This window comes from Dendrobates tinctorius, unplaced genomic scaffold (assembly GCF_039654945.1).
Source record: "Dendrobates tinctorius isolate UK_male_01 unplaced genomic scaffold, ASM3965494v1 ptg000007l, whole genome shotgun sequence".
NCBI classification, from domain to species: domain Eukaryota; kingdom Metazoa; phylum Chordata; class Amphibia; order Anura; family Dendrobatidae; genus Dendrobates; species Dendrobates tinctorius.
Genome location: NW_027361675.1, coordinates 5,515,643 through 5,531,982, shown reverse-complemented (window position 1 = coordinate 5,531,982; position 16,340 = coordinate 5,515,643).

Genomic DNA, 16,340 nt, shown 5'->3' with positions numbered 1-16,340 from the left:
CGGCAGGCCGGCACAGCCCACTGGAGCCTGCACAGCCCCCCGGCAGGCCGGCACAGCCCACCGGCAGGCCGGCACAGACCACCGGAGCCTGCACAGACCCCCTGGCAGGCCGGCACAGCCCCCCGAAAGGCCCGTACAGACCCCAGAGAGGCTGTACAAGGCAAAAACAGGGTTTTTCTTATTCCGATACCGGAAGTCCCATAGACTTGAATGGGACTTCCGGTATCGGAATCGGCGATACCGATACTTTTTTTTAAGATCGGCCGATCCATTCCGATCCGATACTTTGAAGTATCGGACCGTATCGCTCAACTCTACCGGATACACTTGTCATAGAAGAGAGCAAAAGGTATGGATTGTGGAGGAAGTGCAGGGCACAGGCATGGGATTCCGGAGCCACAACTGTATGAAACAGGACATTGTGATGTGCATGGCAGGGGGGTGGTATGTTAAATGAGGTAGAGATTTGCTCCAGGCACAATTCATCCCGTAGCCTGGAATAAATCAGTAGCATACTGAAATAAAATAAGATTTATCAACAACAAGACCGCAAGTGTGAGGCATACAGGTATGACTAGTATAACATTTCTATCATCTGTATGCCCCAATTGATAGGTTATATACATCCCAAGGGGTGACAGATTCCCTTTAAAAAGATGGCTTTGCTCCTGCTCACAGACTATCTTGAAACAGGTAGAGATACATGTAAATATCTTTCAGCACATTATGGCCATATCCAGGTTTCAAGGTTGGACCGACCCCTTCATCAGGAAGCTTACAAGGTATATAAAAAAAATTCTGTTAACAATGCTTTAATTAGTGTAAAAAACCTGCAAAAATAGGTAATTATAACAGAAGATGATGGGTGCAGACCAAAAATGTGTATAAAATCTCTATTTGAACAATTATTTAAAAGCATATAGAAAAAAGAATCAGATTTGATGTTGGGATGTGACAGAGACTGTCATGTACTTGCCCCTAAAGACAAAAATTATAAAGTGCGCACAGTAATTTGGATTAATTGCGGTTTAAGGTGTAATGTAAAATTTGAATTGCATAAAATGTTATAAGCAATGATACTGCTGTGTGGATAGTGTATTGGTAATGCCTAAGGTAACTCTGGAGACTCAGCTAAGGTTTAGGGATATAAGTTAGGGATTTAAGGGATATAAGTTAGTATTTAGGTAGTGTTAGAAACTTTAGGACTCAGAGTAGTTACAGATAGATTAAGATAGTGGTGGGCCTGTTATTATGTTAGCATAAGTATTGGTAGAATAGTGTTAATGTAGGAAAGTAATGCAAGCTGTGTGCTGGAATGTAGGTGAAAGGGTAGATCATCCCAGCATGTTTGGGATCTGCCCAGGATGGAAAAGGACAAGGTCAGGCAAGAAGGGGAATCAATAATTTCCTGATTTAATCAGCCTTAGTCAGTGAGAGGCTTTTGTCAAGTTCAGGTTGAAGTTGCACTGGGCATGTGAAGCACATAGCGTTCTGATAGCATGAGGTCTTACTGCATTTCCTGTAACGTTCAGAGCCTATAGCCCGAACTAGGCACTGGGAAGTGTGCCTTATTCCCTTCCATACAGAGGAAGCCAGCTAGGGAAATGTGTAAGGGAAATATAGAGGATCTTTGGTGTGCTGTGGGGATGGATGGGAAATCCCTGGGGCTGACAAGGGGGATCAAGCATAGGGATTGTCCATGTTGAAAGTGAGGAAATGCTTGAAATATCCTGTATTGATGAAACTGGAACTGGAGGGTGCTGAAACTGTGTGTTAAAAACTGTATCTGAACTGTCCAGTAAATTTGAACTTGTTATAACAAATCAGGTGTCCCCTGATGTGGTGCAGCTGACACTGGACCAGAGGACGTGGATGCAGCGGAGTACACTGCTTTGTACACAACACAACATTGACGGACTTAAACACTGATTATTTGTGGGGGGACAGGGTGACTTGAGGCAGTCCTTTGACCACGACTACCTCCCTGTGCACCTTACATTGGTATAATTAGTAAAACCTACAAATATATAAAAATGATACAATTCTGGAGGGTCATGTAATCTTATTGAAAGAGTATATGTGAAATGTAATGTGGGAAAGCTGTGTAGATTTGTTCTATCTTTATTTCAGAGCAAGGCTTGTATTGAATGCGACTAAAGAATGAACAGCCAATCTACCCTGCACTGATCTGAAAGAGGTAGAGAACAATATAGAGAAGAATAAAGAAAAATATTAAATATAAAACATGTTCAACTATTTCTGACAGTATTGGGTAGAAAACATTGCATTTTGAAAATCCATAATGATTCTGTCATATTAATTAATTTTATTAATTAATTTTATAAGGAAAAATCTATTCTATTGGAGTAATTTGAAAATAATTAACATTTTTATAATGTTGGGTAACTACAGTAGGTGGTGTGAAATGCTATGTCCTATGAAACCCAATTGCAACTATGAACATTAACTCAACTCCTAAGGGTGTGTGCACATACTGCGGATTATCCTGCAGATTTTTCCGCGCAGATTTGTCAAAAACCGCTGGTAAATCAGCAGGTCAAAAGACCTGCGTTTTATCTGCAGTTTTTCTGCGGTTTAGCCTGCGGGTTTCCCCCATGGAGCAGGTGCCAAACCGCAGCAGAATCCGCACAAAGGATTGACTTGCTGCGGTTTTGAAACCGTAGCAAATCTGGGCAGAAAAATACGCACTGTCTGCACTGCGGTTTTCATTTTGCATTGATTTTAATGGTACTGTACACCGCAGCAGAAACTGCTGCGGATCCACAGGACCAAAACCGCTGCGGATCCGCAGCAGAATCCGTAGCGTGTGCACACACCCTTAAACTCTGTTGGGCTGGGAGGTGTTCCAAATCCCAGCCACTTTTCTCATAGAGTTGTGCCTATTATTGCGCAACTTTGAAAGTTTAGTGCTACTTATATCTCATTTTCTCACTGAATTCATGACAGACTGCTCCAGAGCGTACTTTTTGCAACAAGTAAGTGAAATATAAAGCATTTTACATTAGTTGGATTTATTTTTCATTTTGCTGGAATTTTTTGCTTTAAATAGAAAACAATAAAATTAATAAAACATTAGCAACTGTTGAGAAAGAAAGAAAATCGTAGAAACTTAAAAGAAATAAAAATGACTATGCCACTAAAAAATGAAAGCCTAAAGACTGGAAGAACGGTAAAATACTGGCTCAGTACTGTCAACCTTTTCAATCAACTGATAAAAGTCAGGTCTAATGACAAATCCACAATGGAGAACATTAATAATTAACCAAGAGATTTTTTAAGTCTAGATATTTCAATAACAGTAAGATATTTCAGAAAAATACTGGTAACAAACAACAGGTTTACAAATAGAATAGTAATGATATGCTTAAAATAGAGGGTAAGAGAAGAGGTAATTCTATGGCATTACCCTCCTCTATGGCTTATCAAGCAGCTGATTGTATGGCACAGAATTTAATTTACCACCAGTGATGTCCAATTTTTCCAAACTATCTTCAAATTTGAATGAGTTTGATTTTTTCCTCACAAGCCATGAGAATTTTCTGGGATAGACCACTGTCAATAATACTGTAATTGCTCAGAATCGTCTGCATCCAATAATTTCACAGTCCCCACTTGGTTTAACTAATTTATTAATGTGATTATTTCTAATACTATTGATGGCAGCTAATCCTCCTCTACTAGTATTAACTCTAAACAATGTTTTCTAGATTTTCCACCACTGAGGGACGTAAGTCTCCCTCTTTCCATCCATATTTATTACCTATTAAGCTAACTTATATAGCATCATCATACTCCACAGGGCTTTACAGGCATCATCATTACTGTCCCAATTGGGGCTCACAATCTAATTTTCTTATCAATATGTCTTTGGATTGTGGAAGAAAGCCAGAGTACCAGGAGGAAAACAACACAAACACGAAGAGAACATACAAACTCCTTACAGATGTTGTCCTTGAAGGGATTTAAACCAAGGATTCCAGCACTTCAAAGCAACAGTGCTAACCACTGAGCCACCATGCTAACCAATTGAAACAAAAAACAAGATTATAGGATGTTTCACAACCCTTGTTACTTTAAATGGGAATTCACAAGGGACACAAGAAAGAAAAAGAACAATGTGCTCCAAATATGTAACGGAAGCAAGTCAAATACAAACCATTTCTTTGGATCCAAATAGCAAAATTGCAAAAAATGGAGCGGAATAGTTTGGGTGTAAGAATTTTACAGATGAAATTTACAGATGAAATCTATCTTCTCAGTAAACGACAATCGTTGTCCCACACAGAGTTTGAACTATTTCTGAATCTGAACCAATTTATGTGTAAAATAACTTAAGTTTTACTTGAAATAACAAAAATGATCAAAAAAGGTTATAGAAATTGTTTCCAATATTTAAAGGTCCAATAAAGATGCCACATTAGATCTCTTTAAACATATAGAAGTTTTTACTCAATCAGATTTTTACCCTCATGCCCTTAAGGAGAATTTTGTATGTGCTTTTCATCATCTAGTGCAAGAAGATTGTTGACAATCCAAATGTTCTATTAAAAAATGTAATCTAAATAAAATGTCTGGCTGAGAATGGATGAGGAATTGGCAATATAAATAGTCAAAACCACAAGGAATCTTTGAAAATTCTAGCAGATAAGAAATATTCTGTGTTAAAAAAAATCCTACTTCACAGTTCAAAAACATATATCTCTCCCTTGTCAACAAGGAGTGGTGTAACTAGAGTACTATGGACTCTGGTGCAAAATTTGGACAAAGGCCCCCACCAACAAGTTGGTCAGATGTATGAGCCCCTGTAGTCATGCCCTCCAACTTTACCCTATCCTGTAATAATGTGCATCATCTTGGGCATAATATTGTAATAATGTACCCAATTCTCTAATAATGTCCCCTGTCCTTGACCCCATCCTGTAGTAATGCCTTCCCATCCTGGCCCTCATCCTGTTATACTGTCTCCTGTCCTGGGCTCTTTATTTAATCTTGTCCCCTATACCTACCCCTTCCTGTGATAATGTCACCTATCCTGTAATAATAAAAACAAAATAGGAGAGAGGAGGGGGCGCTCCTTGTATGATACCTGGTCGGCAAGTGGAGGAGGTTAAAGCCATGTGCACACATTGCGGATTCTGCTGCTGATCCGCAGCGTTTCAGGCTCTGCGGGTCCGCAGCAGATTTAGCTGCATTGTACAGTACCATTGTTTTCAATGGGAAACTGAAAAACGCTGTGCACATGCTGCGGATTTTCCCGTGCGGTTTTGCTGCGGGTTCACATCCGCAGCATGTCAATTCTTTGTGCGGAATCCGCAGCGGTTTCACACCTTCTCCATTGTAGAGGTGTGAAACCCCAGGGCTAAACCGCAGGGCTAAACCGCAGGCTAATAAGCAGGTCTTTTGACCTGACAATTTACCTGCAGATTTTTCCACATCTGCGCAGAAAAATCCGCAGGACTTAAAACTACGTGTGCACATAGCCTAAGAACAAGGGAGACTAACCTGCCGTCGTTATGCTGCTGGCCGAACCAGATTTGCAGAGCCTGCGGTGCTTATCATGCACCATTTGCCGTCCCTTTTGGGTTCGGAGGTTAGCTGGTCACATGGAACGTCATGTGATGCTGATGTCACCGCAGGTCCTCGGTCTTTCAGGTCGTGCAGGATGGTTGATAGTCTGCTTGCTCCGTGCTGCACCAAGTTGCTTACCCAGAAGGGTGTAAAATGCAAGGAAGGAACAGTATGGCAGATTAGGGTGCTCAGACCAAGACAGACAATGATGGCCACTCATTTTTCTTTACTTAGCTGCTTTTTTCTTGCCATAATACAAATTCTAACAGTCTATTCAGTAGGACTATCAGCTGTGTATCCTCCAGACTTCTGCACAACACAACTGATTTCCCAACCCCATTTATAAGGCAAGAAATCCCACTTAATAAATCTGAAAGGGCACACTAGTGAAGTGAAAACCATTTCCGGTGACTACCTCTTGAAGCTCATCAAGAGAATGCCAAGAGTGTGCAAAGCAGTAATCAAAGCAAAAGGTGGCTACTTTGAAGAACCTAGAATATAAGACATATTTTCAGTTGTTTCATGCTTTTTTGTCAATTATATAATTCCACATGTGTTAATTTCTAGTTTTAATGCCTTCAGAGTGAATCTACAATTTTCATAGTCATGAAAATAAAGAAAACTCTTTGAATGAGAAGGTGTGTCCAAGCTTTTGGTCTGTACTGTACATTACAAAAAATAGACAAAAAATGTATGCTTTGTCAGTATACCCCAATTCAGAGAAACTATACAAAATATGTGAATTTTAATCAACAATAATTCTTAGAGATCATATTTTTGCTAAAGATTATCTAGGTGATTTACTAAAGGGAACCTGTCAGCAGGATTCTGCTGAGTAACCTACAGACAATGTCAGGTTGGTGCCGTTATACTGATTAAAATGATACCTTGGTTGATGAAATCTATCTTGTGGTTGTGGTTTAATCTTTATTTTCAGTTTTGAGTTTATGATATGCTCGTCCTCTGGGGCGACCTGTGGGGGGGGTCTTCCTGTGGTGCTCTGCTTAGGTATTCATGCTGATGGCTTACGACACGTCACTGATCCGTCAGTGACCTGCCCCTTGTTTTACATACTGATTATTATAGTGTATTGAACAAAAATCACCTTCAAAAGGTGCCAGTGGCACTGTCTACGCTGCAGCATTATCACATATATAATGTGCATTATATTGTTTTATTTAGTTACATACATTAATTCTTAAAAAAATGTTTCTCAAAATGGCGCCGGCTACACATGCGCTGTAGCATCTATAGGTAATTCGCTGGACACCACTGCATTTTGCTAGAAGAAAAAAATTGTCTCCACCAAGATGGCACTGGCCAATGATGACACAAACATTGGTGCTGTAAAATGGCTGTAAAACGGTCACAGTAAGGGCTCAGGGGTAAGAGCAGGATAATTATTTGCAAACAAATGTGGATAAGAAACAACAAAAAATAATAAAAATTAAAATAATCTTGAACCAAGAGGCAAAGATACAAGTTGAGGAGGAGGTGGAGGTGGACTTGGCGGGGTAGGTGGAAGAGGTGGAGAAGGAGGTAGCCAACACTGCTTTTGTGTTTTGTTTTGTTTTTATTTTTTTTAGGGAGTACTCTGAAAACAAGCTCTGTGGTGACAGTGTAATAATTTGCTGGCCATTCTCTCCCTGTCAATAGGCCGTGTAGTACTCTGCACTTATTTGAGTGCAAAGAATGAGGAGAGCATCAAATAGGGGACATGGCCATGTTACTATTGGTGGTGGTGTAGCGGCTGCAGGGAGAGAGAGGACGTAGTCAATTTGTGCCTGCTACATGCCCAAATGAAACACCTTCCTCTGGTGCACGCATGTAACAGGACGTTTTGCACAATTGCGTAGGACTAAATACCGCTGGACGAACGGTGAGGTCAGAGCAAGTCGATGCAGTTTTGTATTGGATGGCTGAGAGTGCCTCCAGTTCCTTTACTTTGTCTTTCACCTGATCGTTGCTGGAAGCAATGAGCTTGTGCCTTTAGTCCATGGGCTTCTGTCTTCCAAATCACCCCCTTGCAAATCAAGCAAGCAGTCTGAGCCCCAAGCCATGCAGCAGATACTTCTGCTTTTTGATAGCTCCACTTGCTGTGGTTACATGGGCCATCCATCTAGCATTTCCCCTCAAGTGAAAGAAATTGAGTGTACTAACGCCCAACCACTTGTTCTGTTTTAGATGAGTACCTGAGGAGGGTAGTGCAAACGGTCAGCTTTCAAGCGCAGCACTTTTCTGATGATGACGAAACACAGGTGCCAACTGCTGTAGCGTTCTGCTGGGTGCAGGTGAGAACTTGGTGAAGATCATGTGGGGGATAATTCTTCTTATTATTATTATTATTTATTTTTAGAGCACCATTGATTCCATGGTGCTGTACACCAGGAGGAGTTACATACAAAAACACAAATAGAAATTACAATGAACAAACTGATAGTGAAAGACAGGTACAGAGGGGAGAGTACCCTACTCTTGTTGCCTTACATTCCAGGGGAAAGAGACAATAGGTACAGTGGGTACGGAAAGTATTCAGACCCCATTACATTTTTCACTCTTTTTTTCATGGCAGCCGGTAAAGTCAAAAAAGTTAATTTTTTTTCTTATTAATGTACACTCTGCACCCCAATTGACTGAAAAAAATTTAGAATTTTTTGCAAATTTATTAAAAAAGAAAAACTGAAATATCACATGGTCATAATTATTCAGACTAGAGTTGAGCGAAACGGGTCGGTCAAATTCAAAAGTCGCCGACTTTCGCTAAAGTCGGGTTTCGCCAATCGAAACCCGACCATAGCGTGAGGTCGACCATGTGGTCACCGAGCCGAGCGCCAAAGTCGCGTTTCCCATAATGCTTCCAGCTCCTTTTCTCAGCCAATGATCAAGGACGCACACTGTGGGCAATGCGATGACATGGGCAGCAGCCACCACCATCTTAGAGAAGGGCATTCAAGTAATTGGCTTGCTTTGTGTGGCGTCACAGTGGCTATAAAAGCCGCCATTTTACTTCTGCCGATGTTAGCATAGGGAAAGGTTGCTGCCGCTGTTTCTCAATAGGGAGAGTGTTAGGCAGGAAAGAAAAAAAAATTCTGTGCTTCTGCTGATAGCGATTTTCACTGTACAGTTAGTGTGCAGTGACAAGGGAGGATTTTTTTGTCTGCAGCAGCGCTGGTGTTTATTAGGCTGCCTTATTAGGCTACCTGACAGCTGCATTGCTGTGTGCACACTGCTGTGCAGACAGCTTATTTCAAAGCACTCCTACTTTTATTCTTTTTTCTGCACAGTTACTGAGCATTCATTTTTCAAACACCGTATAGAGGTGTACGCTCGTCACACACTACCGTGTACTGGCTGGTATCACTGACAAATACATGCTATCTGTGCGTGACTCCGGAAAAAAATAGACTGAGATTTACAATTTTCCATACATACACCGTATAGAGCTGTCCGCTTCTCAAACAGAATTGTATATCTGCTGTTTGGATTACGGTCAAATCTATACAGAGACAGCGTGTGTGTGTGTGTGAGTCCGTAAATACATATAGGGACATTTCCATTTTTCCATACACCATATAGACCTGTCCACTTCTCAAACAGTATCGTATATCTGCCGTTTGGAATTACGGTCAAATCTATACAGAGACAGCGTGTGTGTGTGACTCTGGGAAAAAATAGATGGAGATTTAAAATTTTCCATACATACACCATATAGAGCTGTCCGCTTCTCAAATAGTATTGTATATCTGCTGTTTGGATTACGGTCAAATCTATACAGAGACAGCGTGTGTGTGTGAGTCCATAAATATATATGCGGACTTTTCTATTTTTCACTACACCGCATAGAGCTATCCACTTCTCAAGCAGTATCATATATCTGCTGTTGACTGCGGTAAAAAAATGATGGAGATTTAAAATTTTCCATACATACACCATATAGAGCTGTACGCTTCTCAAATAGTATCGTATATCTGCTGTTTGGATTACGGTCAAATCTATACAGAGACAGCGTGTGTGAGTCCGTAAATACATATACGGACATTTCCATTTTTCCATACACCATACAGACCTGTCCACTTCTCAAACAGTATCGTATATCTGCAGTTTGGAATTACGGTCAAATCTATACAGAGACAGCGTGTGTGTGTGACTCTGGGAAAAAATAGATGGAGATTTAAAATTTTCCATGCATACACCATATAAAGCTGTCCGCTTCTCAAATAGTATCGTATATCTGCTGTTTGGATTACGGTCAAATCTATACAGAGACAGCGTGTGTGTGTGAGTCCATAAATACATATGCGGACTTTTCTATTTTTCACTACACCGCATAGAGCTGTCCACTTCTCAAGCAGTATCATATATCTGCTGTTGACTCCGGTAAAAAAATGATGATTTAAAATTTTCCATACATACACCATATAGAGCTGTACGCTTCTCAAATAGTATCGTATATCTGCTGTTTGGATTACGGTCAAATCTATACAGAGACAGCGTGTGTGTGTGAGTCCGTAAATACATATATGGACATTTCCATTTTTCCATACACCATATAGACCTGTCCGCTTCTCAAACAGTATCGCATATCTGCCGTTTGGAATTACGGTCAAATCTATACAGAGACAGCGTGTGTGTGACTCCGGAAAAAAATAGACAGAGATTTAAAATTTTCCATACATACACCGTATAGAGCTGTCCGCTTCTGAAACAGTATCGTATATCTGCTGTTTGGATTACGGTCAAATCTATACAGAGACAGCGTGTGTGTGTGACTCTGGGAAAAAATAGACAGAGATTTAAAATTTTCCATACATACACCGTATAGAGCTGTCCGCTTCTGAAACAGTATTGTATATCTGCTGTTTGGATTACGGTCAAATCTATACAGAGACAGCGTGTGTGTGTGACTCTGGGAAAAAATAGACAGAGATTTAAAATTTTCCATACATACACCGTATAGAGCTGTCCGCTTCTGAAACAGTATCGTATATCTGCTGTTTGGATAACGGTCAAATCTATACAGAGACAGCGTGTGTATGTGAGACTCTGGAAATACATATACGGACATTTCCATTTTTCCATACACCATATAGAGCTGTCCGCTTCTCAAACAGTATCGTATATCTGCTGTTCGGAATACGGTCAAATCTATACAGAGACAACGTGTGTGTGTGTGTGAGTCCGTAAATACATATACGGACATTTCCATCTTTCCATACATACACCGTATAGAGCTGTCTGCTTCTGATACAGTACCGTATATCTGCTGTTTAGATTACAGTAAAATCCATACTGAGACACCGTCTGTGTGTTACTATGGAAAGAAATATACTTAGATTTTCATTTTTCCATACATACACCGTATAGAGCTATACACTCCTCACACACTACCGTGTACCAGCTGGTATCATGGAAAAATACATGCTGTGTGTAACTCCGTAAAAAAATAGACGGAGATTTTCATTTTTCCATACATGCACCATATAGAGCTGTCCGCTTCTGATACAGTACCGTATATCTGGATTATGGTCAAATACATACTGGGAGTGCGTCTGTGTTTGACTCCGGAAACAAATATACAGAGAATGGCATTTTCCCCTAAAACATATACAGCTGTACACTTCTGATACAGTACCGTACATCTGCTGGTTGGATTACGGTCAAATACATACTGGGAGAGTGTCTGTGCCTAAGGAAATATATACGGAGATTTACATTTTTCCCTACACCTTATACAGCTGTACGCTCCTTATACGGTACCATATATCTGCTGGTATTTTTGGTACGCTTTCTCAAACATGAGGAAGTAAGGTGGAAGAGGCCGCGGACGTGGGCGTGGGGGCAGCTGGTACTGATGGTGGTGGTGGTGCATCTGCTGGTAGTGCCAAAAGCTAAATAGCAGCTAAGGCAGGAGGTGTTGAGCCTGCATCATGGTCTGGCACAAGAAGGCCTGGAAGGTTTCTTTTTCTGGGAGTAGATAAACCGCTTTTAAAGCAGGAGCATCAGGAACTGGTTTTTGTTTACATTGCCGAAACAGCCTCCAGCTCTATCGCCTCCTCTTCTGAAGTTTCAAAAAATGCAAGCACTGAGTCGTCAGTGCAGGCTTCTGGTCAGGAACAACCCCTTTCCTTGTGTCCTTCACCCCCACCAAAAGTGAATGATGCGGCAGCCCACACTTCAGATTACTCCATGGAGCTCTTTTCACATTCCACAGCCACTGCTAGATGATTCGGCTGGTACATTCACCCACATCACTACATTCCCCTCACACTCTACTGAGCCAGAATCTGACCTTGATGAAACTCAGGTGCCCCTTCCCGCATACTATACCACCTTACACGGTGACACAGAGGAAGGTGCAGATGAAAGTGCCAGCTCCCTGAGCAGGTGGGGGGCATACTCGTGGGGAACGGCACTGGCAAAGGGCCCCTCATAGTACGCAAAAGTGTTTCTGCTGGTGGGAGGGCCCACTTGCTGTCAGACACACCGGCATATTATGAGGGGCCCTGTGCCAGTGCTGTCACCCACGAGTGGGCCCCCCCTGCTTGCTCAGGGCCACAGCACTTGCAATACTTACCTCTACCTGCTCCACCGCCATGACGTCTTCTGCATTTCCTGACAGTGACATTCAGGTCAGAGAGTGTGATGACATCACGTTTGTATGCCCTCTGCCTAAACAGTCCAAGTGCAGAGAGCTGGAAGATGGCGATGCTGAAGAGTCCAGAGTAGAGCAGTGCCCAGCGAGGAGAGATATTTAATTTTTTTAAAGGTTGGGAGCAATTTTTGGGGAGCACTATACACTGGAGAATGATATATGGGGCCCATCATACACTGGAGCATCATTCATGAGGCCCATCATATACTGGAGCATTCCAAATGGGGGACATCAGACACTGGAGCAGCATTTACGGGGCCCATTATACACTGGAGCATTAGAAATGGGGCCCATTATGTATGGAGCATTATTTGGGCCCATAAGACACTGGAGCATCATCCATGGGGCAAATCATATACTGGAGCATTCTAAATGGGGCAGATCAGACACTGAAGCAGCATCTATGGGGACCATTATTCACTTGAGCATTAGAAATGGAGCCCATAAGACACTGGAGCATCATCCATGGGGCCCATCATATACTGGAGCATTCTAAATGGGGCAAATCAGACACTGGAGCAGCATCTATGGGGCCCATTATACACTGGGGCATTAGAAATGGTGCACATTATATATGGAGCATTATTTGGGCCCATAAGACACTGGAGCATCATCCATGGGGCCCATCATATACTGGAGCATTCTAAATGGGGAAAATTATATATGGAGCATTATTTGGGCCCATCATACACTGGAGCATCATCCATGAGGCCCATCATTTATTGGAGCATTCCAAATGGGGGACATCAGACACTGAAGCAGAATTTATGGGGCCCATTATACACTGAAGCATTATAAATGTGGCCCATTATATATGGAGCATTATTTGGGCCCATAAGACACTGGAGCATCATCCATGGGGCACATCATATACTGGAGCACTCCAAACGGGGTCAGCAGACAATGGAGAAGCATTTACGTGGCTCATTATACACTGGAGCATTAGAAATGGGGCCCATTATATATGGAGCATTATTTGGGCCCATAAGACACTGGAGCATCATCCATGGGGCCCATCATATACTGGAACATTATCTGGAGCTCATCATATACTATATGGAACATTATATGGGACCAATTATTCTGTATGGAGAAATATATGGGGCTCATTATTCTGTACGGTGCACAATGTGGTGGCCATAATACTATATGGCGTAATATACTGTCCGTTTTTTGAGCTTTTGTAGAATTTAAAATAGATATCAGTCATGTCAAGTAAGAAGTGAAGTATTTTTCATCGCACTATACCTATATTTCTGTGCCGTATCGGAGCATCATGAATTGTGGTATGTGTTAAAGGGGCACACTGACACTCTTTGGCCCGGTGTACACGAAAACCTGGAGCCAGCCCTACCCCCCAACAACTTTAGCCAAATGACCCCCAGTTTTCAATGCGTAACTATTATTATAAAGTAAATTGAGGTTGACAAGCTTAAGTAATAAGAATTGATGTTGTTGGCATTGAAATGGGCACTGTAGGTGTGTTTACTCTCCTCCACTCCCTGTCGACTTTGCTTCCCCATTGACTTGCTTTGGGTTTCGTGTTTCAGTCAGACCTCCGACTTTTCCCTATAGTTGGCCGATTTCGTTCTACTCGACTTTTGAGAATTTTGGGTTTCATGAAACCCGACTCGACCCTAAAAAAGACAAAGTCGCTCATCTCTAATTTAGGCCCTTTGCTCAGTAATGTGTAGAAGCACCCTTTTGAGCTAGTACAGCCATTAGTCTTCTTGTGAATGATGCAGCAAGTTTTTCACACATGGATTTGGAGATCCTCTGCCATTCTTCCTTGCAGATCCTCTCCAGCTCCATCAAGTTGGATGGTGAACGTTGGTGGACAGCCATTTTCAGGTCTCTCCAGAGATGCTCAATTGGGTTTAGGTCAGAGCTCTGGCAGGGTCAGTCAAGAATGGTCGCAGAGTTGTTCCGAAGCCACTCCTTTGTTATGTTAGCTGTTTGCTTAGGATCATTGTCTTTTTGGAAGGTGAACCTTTGGCCAAGTCTGAGTTTCAATGCACTCTGGAAGAGGTTTTCATCCAGGATATCTCTGTACTTGGCCGCATTCATGTTTCCTTCTATTGCAACCAGTCGTCATGTCCCTTCAGCTTGAAAAACACCTCCATGGCATGATGCTGCCACCAATTTGTTTCACTGTTGGGATTGTATTGGGCAGGTGCCTGGTTTTCTACACACTTACCGCTTAGAATTATCACCAAAAAATTCTATCTTCATCTTATTAGGCCAGAGAATATTATTTCTCATAGTCCTTAATGTGTTGTTTTTTTTTTTAGCAAACTCTATGCGAGCTTTTATATGTCTGGCACTGAGGAGAGGCTTCCATTGGGCCAATCTGACATAAAGGCCTGACTAGTGGAGGGCTGCAGTGATAGGTGACTTTCTGGAACTTTCTCCCATCTCCCTGATGCATCTCTGGGGCTCAGCCATAGTGATCTTGGGGTTCTTATTTACCTTTCTCACCAAGGTTTTTCCACCACAATTGCACAGCTTGGCTGGATGGCCAGGTCCAGAAAGACTTCAAGTGGTCCCAAACTTCTTCCATTTAAGAATTATGGAGGCCACTGTGCTCTTAGGAACCTTGAGTACTGAAGAAATTCTTTTGTAACCTTGGCCAGATCTGTGCCTTGCCACAATTCTGTCTCTCAGCTCCTTGGCCAGTTCCTTTGACCTAATGATTCCCATTTGGTTTGACATGCACTGTGAGCTGTGAGGGCTTATATAGACAGGTGTGTGCCTTTCCAAATCAAATCCTATCAGTTTAATTAAACACAGCTGGACTCCAATGAAGGAGTAGAACCATCTCAAGGAGGATCACAAGGAAATGGACAGCATGACTTAAATATGAGTGTCTGAGCAAAATGTCTGAATATTTATGACCATGTGATATTTCAGTTTTTCTTTTTTAATAAATTTCTACATTTCTGTTTTTCTCAGTCAAGATAGGGTGCAGAGTGTACATTAATGAGAAAAAATGAATTTTTTGGAATTGTACCAAATGGCTGCAATGAAACAAAGAGTGAAAAATTTAAAGGTGTCTGAATGCTTTCCGTACTCACTGTGTGGGGTTTCCAGCAGCTCCAGTGTTGGTGAGGCAGCAGGGTCATTGCAGGCTGTAAGCTGTTCTGAAGAGATGGGTTTTCAAGTTCCGTCTGAAAGTTTCAAATGTAGTGGATAATGTTGTGGCAAGGAATTCCAGGAGTTTGGGGATATTCGGGAGAAGTCTTGCCAGGAATCGGATGAGGAATGCACGATTATGGAGGATCGAATGAGGTCTTGGGAGGACCGGAGATTACACAGTGGAAGATATCTTGAGATTAATTTAGAGATGCAGTATATGGGGGAGACAGATTATGGACAGCTTTGTAGGTAAATATTAGTGGCTTGAAGTGAATATGTTGTGGATTTGGGAGCCAATGAAGGGATTTTCCGAGGGGTGAGGTGGAGTAGTAGCAAGAAAGGAAGTGATTTAGTCAGGAAGCAGTTTTAAGGACAGGCTGGAAAGGTGCGATGATACAGTATGATGAGGTCCTAGACCCCACATAGAGTCAAGGCCATCCGAGTGACGTGGGCATACACACGGATGGTACAGTGAAACTGCGAATGGTCATTAAATCAGTTAATTTTGCCTTTTTTGGGAATTTCTGTGTATCAATGACCATTGGCAGCCTGAATCTGTCAATGAATGCATGGAAAAAAGCTATCATATTGTGGACTGTGGAAAAGCTGTATGTGGCCAAAAGGAAAACTCATTTCAATAAGATGATACTTATTTGATGATACTCATGTGACAATGAGAAACAGAACAAGATGGCAAAAAGCAAGAACTTGGCTTAAATGAAACTAAAGCTGTTGATGAGGCTACAGATTCACTGTATTATGGGTACTCTGCGCCAGGCTGTATTAGGTCACTGTGCACTAGGCTGTATTATGGGCAGGATTGGCCTGGATCCTCAGTGGGAACCCAAGCAGGGCGTAAAGGAGGCCCTCTGGTGTCAACTGAATGGGCATCCGAGGACCTATCAGAGGCCGGCGGCTGACATCAATGCGCCTGTAGCAGGCGGAACATAAAAGTGACCTCGAT